Genomic DNA, 6,150 nt, shown 5'->3' on the forward strand with positions numbered 1-6,150 from the left:
GTTGTCGTTATTATTATTATTGTTATTATTGTTGTTGTTGTTATTATTACTAATATTATTATTATTTTTGTTATTATTATTATTGTTGTTGTTGTTGTTGTTATTATTATTATATTATTGTTATTTTTATTATTATTGTTATTATTATGGTGGTTTTTTTTTTATTATTGTTATTATTTTGGATGGGAGGGGCTATTTTCCACCCATCTATCCTCTACCCATCCACTTCTAGTTCTACCCATGCAGCAGCCCAGGAGACGGTCCGAGTTATTGCTCATAGAATCAGGGATTTATGTATACAAGACCGATGCAAGAGGATAGAGCAGATACCTTTCGGAATCGACACCCGTACCTTCCCACAAGTGGTGAGGTGGCTCCATCCTAACCAAGGTTTGGTGTTGCATCATTGTCTTTGTATGGTAAGGTCTTTCAGCTTATTTGGCAGGCCCCATCTCCAATTTGTCCTCTCTTTTCCTTTGCTTTTCTCTCCGAGCTTAATTTTTAGGCAGCTTAACATGAACGATTCTTGTTTGTTTAAATGGCTAGGTGTTGATGGTTGTCCACTATAGAGATGGAAGGGTGGATGAGGGTAACATACTAGTAGAGAGTAAGTGCATCCACTGAAGTTTATGGGAAGACTACTGTAGAAATGGCTTTCGGATAGGTGCTTCCCCCGTACCATTTTTCTTTCTTTTCTTTTTTTTTTTTCTTTTTTTTTTTTTTTGCTGCTAAAGCGGGCATTTCATACAGCACGGATACAAATACACCCAATCGAATCAGAAAACAAGCATCCCTCTCTTCCCAGTCCATAGGATGCCTCCTGAGTGGCTCGCTACATATGCTGTCACCTAGTCGGCCGCCCCGTTAACTTCACGATATACATGCGTAGCTTGAAATGTAACACCCTCACTCACCATCATCCCAATATCGCGGAGCAAGGGATGAACTCCGTCGACACAACTCGAGCCCTTTCGGATCCAACTGATAACCATGGCCGAGTCACCCTCCAGCATAACTGAACTCGTCTGAAGCATCTGTCGCGCGAAACACATGCCCATCCAAGCCGCCTGCAGCACTGCTCCAGAAACCGAGGTATCGAAAATTTGACAGCCCCCCGCTGCCACTGTATTAGAGCTCGGGCCCTGATAACGAACCCAACTCCTCCCCTCCTACCTCCCTCAGAGACTGAACTATCAAAATTAACCTTACGAAAACTCGGAGGTGGGGGCTCCTAGGTAAAGAATACCTTATGTGGAGCTGCCGAAGCAATGTGAGAGCCCCAGATATCCCGAGCTGTCAAAGGTCTATGGTCTGAAGCTGCACAGATGATCTCTGCTGCCTGTGCATGAACCCGCTCCATCATGAACTGCAAGGACGGACTGAGCTTGCCAAATATCCAGATGTTCCTGGCTAGTATGAGGAGAGATGCTCACTCCTCGTCTACTCAATACTGAACTCATTGGCAGACGATCCGAGGCCACCTTCCAGAAAAAAAGAGCAACCCTCTGATGTAGCCCAAACCCCCACACCCAGCTATAGTCTAAGGCTAGCTCTGAGTCCCGCTAAAGAGCCCGAGAGACATCACCAATCCCGGCACTGGCTTTACAAGTAGTGCTCCAAACCCTAACATCCGGACCGGCTGATCCCGGAACAGGGAGCGCCCGAACCTGCTCTGCCAAATGCTCTCCAAACAACTGGCCCAGTTTGTCGCCATCCCACTCTGCCACCCCCAGCCTGAGCAAGTCACAGACCCGGAGCCCTACCGCTCCCTCATTGCTGAACATTGTCGACCATAGTCTCAATGGAAATGCGTCCACCCATGGGTCCTCCATCACGCTAATGCTCCGACCGTCGCCGATCAGCCACCTGGAATGCGCCAGAAACATAGGCACAAACCTCCCAATCTCTCGCTACATAAAGGAACTCCTCCTGCCACCTGCCGCTTGCCTAATAGATCCCACCCGACCATATCTAGCCGTCATGACCCGACTCCAAAGTCCATGCGGCTCCAAGACCAGCTGCACCGCGCGCTGTGCTAGGACTGCCATGCGCCTCTCCACAAGTGACTACACCCCCAATCCACCCTCACGCAGTGGCAGACATAGTCTCTCCCAGACCACCAGATGAACCCCATGGCCCCTCTAGGGAGCCCCAAAGAAAGCTTCGCAGAAGCCGCTCAATCCTCACTAGCACCATCTTCGGCACAACAGTATGTGCCATCAAATCGATAGACATGGAGCACAAAATTGACCTGATCAGTATCAATCTGCCCATCATGGAGAATGATGATGCCCTCCAGCTCTCTAGTCTGCTCCACACCCTCTGTACCAAGGTAGAACACTCCGCCACCCGCAACCTCCTTCTTGTAAGGGGGACCCCAAGATAAACTAGGCCCCCCTACTCTTGCATCTGTAGAATTGCCCTGATCTCCCGTCGCACCCTCCGCCTCTTGCATACCACCTTGAGTAGTTAATAGAGTGCATTCAAGCCAAGTCAAGTCGAGTAGTTAGAGGCTGGAGCTTGACTCGATTCAAAACACTTGGGCTTGAAGCTCGATCCAAGATTGATTGAGCCTTAATATCCAAGCTTAAATTCAACTCGATCAAAATGGCAATACTCGAGATCGACTTGGCTCAACTCAAATATCAATTGAGTGGTCCGAGCCATGCTCGAGCTTGAGTTCAAGCATGAATTCGAACCTTGGTCATAATTAAAAACTAAGGTTAGAACGAAATATAATATAATATTATATTTTAAAATATTCAATTAATAATATATATTATAAATCAAATATATTATTATTAAAATATATTTCTCCGACCATGCTCGCAAGCCTTCAAGCCAAGTATTTTGCTACTTGAGCTTGACTCGAATAGCTATTCAAGCTACTCGAGCTTGAAAATAGTTGAATCAAGTCGAGCTTGAATAGTTCGCAAGTTGTTCTGCTCATTTGTACCCCTAGTAGTCAAACAAAGCTTGCATAGCAGGTTGGAATGAGATATGTTCCATTTCTCATTGAAGAATTGTTTCCAGGCAGGCATGTCCTTATATATGAATGAATATAACTTACCCATACTATTTCATTTTTATTAAAACCAACACTGCAGAAAATGTTCCCAGCAGAGAAAAAGATGGTAAGGAAATCTTCAAAAAAGTATGGGGGAGGAAGAGAGAAACAATGCGAGAGCCAATGATTAAACTAAATCATTTACTAGAGGGTTGCACAGGGTAACATCATGTAGGAACCGACAAGAAAATGCTGAGTAGACTGGGCAAAAATTTCATGCAGTGAATTCCATTGCCTTCAGGTCTGAAATTTCATGTAGTGAATGCATGTGTCAAAATCCTGGCAAAGCAAAAATAAATTTTCACCATGAACACCCAAATGGAGCAACATAGCATTGCCATCAAGATTGCTGGAACAGCGGATCACTCCTTCCCTTGCTAAATCAGAAGAGAACAATATTTTCTGAACCAAATCATAGGTAGAGATGTGATGCTGAAACTAGTAAAAAAATTATGCAACAATTACCGCTAGGTGATCATCGAACTGTGGTATCTCAATCCCTTCATCATCAAGTTCTTTCTAGATATAAGCTTATCATACAAACACTATTTGTCTAAAGCACTCGAAGGCACCAGAATCTGCTTTGAATCGACAACAACTATGGTAATCAATTCCCACATCAAGGAACCAAGGGGCTGTTTGATTGCTTGCATCTGAGTCTCACATATTGCATCCAAGTTGTAGGTGGATAGATGCAGGTGTTTGCTTGCCTGTAACTAGACCAGATGCAGGCAACCGAGATGCACTTTTAAAGCCTTATTGCTGCATCTAGAGATGAAGCCAAAAATGGCTATATCCCTAGATGCAGATGCATGCCCTAATTACAGCCTTAGATGCTACCATCACCTCCCATTCTTTCCAACGATTGTGTGATAATATTATTACTATGATTTTACAGCAATAAAATATTATGATAGTTCTTGTTATAGTTCTTATAGATAAATAATAAACATAAAATCATAATATCATATAGTAATATATTCTTTCTATATAATTATAATATATTGTATAACTATATAATCATATAATATAATATGGTATAAAGATATTAAAAATATAATAATTATTACCGAAATAATATGATAATAATTATTATAGTATATTATATTGTATAACATAATATTATATAGTATTATATATTCAACTGTATTGTATTATACTATATTATATTGTCTTATGTTATATTATATATTGTTTACATTATAAGAAAATATTATACTATATTGTATTAAATATGATTATTACATTATATTTTTTATATCAAAAGATATCATATTGCATGCCATTTAAATCATCCCAAATCATTTCCTCCTTTGTTCTCAATAGGTTTCATATGGTTTCAATTAGCTACATCTTGAGGTCCATGGTTTTCAACTTATCACTTCCACTTTGAGGTACCTCTCAATTCTATTTCGCAAGCTCATGTGCATCATCTAACCATTTTTCACTACAATTTATTAGGTCCTTATTTTCTTAGAAGGACCTCTCAATTCTTAGAATTCATCCTTTGCTATAAAGTATCCACCTCTTTCAGCATCATTAAAACAAACTTATCTTTGTCCCTAGATATTGGATCCAGTTTTTTTTGGCAAAAAATTTGTAGGCATCGAAATTAAAGGCATCGATTGTCACAATCTCTATGAATTGTTAGATCTTCTCTAATTAACCAAGATATGACTTCATGTCATCATCTACCGAGATAGAAACCATTCTTACCTTTGTTCGTCAATGTACTTTAAATACTAAAAGCTTTTCTCCTTATTTGTTTGCACCACTCACATGTCTGAACCATATATTAGAACTCTCCCGTGTATGGATCCTTGGCTCTGATACCAAATTTGATCCAATTAGAAAGAAGGATGAATTTCTTTTCACCCACTCAATTCGAATCTCTCAAAAAATAATAATAAATAATAATAATTTTAGAAAGCAATGCTCTAAGTCCTTTAATTTTGTTAATTTTTCATGATTCATAAATTTTGATGCACATCATGGTAGAAAATAGAATCTATACCTTTTATTTTCGCTTCCTTTGTTGAGGTTCTAGCATATGAAAAGTAGAGTTTATGCTATTTACCTTTTCACTCTTTATTCCCTTTTTCAATTCTCTATGTTGTACTTTTGTGAATGACTCGATGTTTTCACTCTCTTTACTTGTGTTCTCCAAAGTCATGGCATATGCCCTTTATTTATATAAGATCCCTGTGAGTTAGATTTTTCTTTTAGCTAAAAAAGTTGCTGTCAAATTCTCTATTATTCTATAAAAGTCACACTTGCTTTATTTAAATTAGTTCTCTCCTAGTTACAAGAGTATGAAACTTTTCTCATTTTAAAAATTATTAAATTTGGTTAGAAACTAGACGTTGACTCCTACACCAACTTTGTTTTCAATCATATTGTCAAATTCTTCGAGGATTAAAAATTATATACTCCTGACATTTCGATAATCAATTGAGGTCTGGATGTAGCAGATTTTTCTTCCATAATTTCCCCAGACCTATCTAAAGCAACAAGATTGATCCACAGCAGATCAGATGATCCCCTTGGATCAATCCATTAATGTGCCACATAACTAATAGTTACTACAATTTGTGAAGCAAAATACATGTTCTACTACCGTTAGCAGGCAGAGCACTAAAGACTGCTCAGAACCTGAAAATCTACGAAAGCACTAGGAGCTCAGCAGACAAACTAGACCAGAAAATCACCTTGCAATCTTGATCAAAGAAAATTTTCAGGCCAACAATGTCACTGTTCTTCAGGTATGCTAGTTTGGCTACATGGGACAGGGCTGGAAACATCTCCGTCTCACCTAAATGGGACATCATAGTGCTTTTCAGTGTAAGTTTCCTCAATTCTAAATATTGTGAAATTAGTCATCCAGGAGAAGTTTCTGACACCAAATAACGAAATTTTGAAACTCCAATTTTATTAAACTCCAGCCATGCAATTTGATTTTGATCCAGGTTTAGACCCTAAGAATGTAGTTTAGAGTCCAAACAAAACCCAACCAATTTCCACCTTTAAAAACTTAAAGAATAACAAAAGACACTCTAAAACAAAGGACCTTTCTGTTAAAGATG

This window comes from Phoenix dactylifera, chromosome 12 (assembly GCF_051530095.1).
Source record: "Phoenix dactylifera cultivar Ajwa chromosome 12, Ajwa_hap1_PhDact_Kaust_v1.1, whole genome shotgun sequence".
NCBI lineage: Eukaryota > Viridiplantae > Streptophyta > Magnoliopsida > Arecales > Arecaceae > Phoenix > Phoenix dactylifera.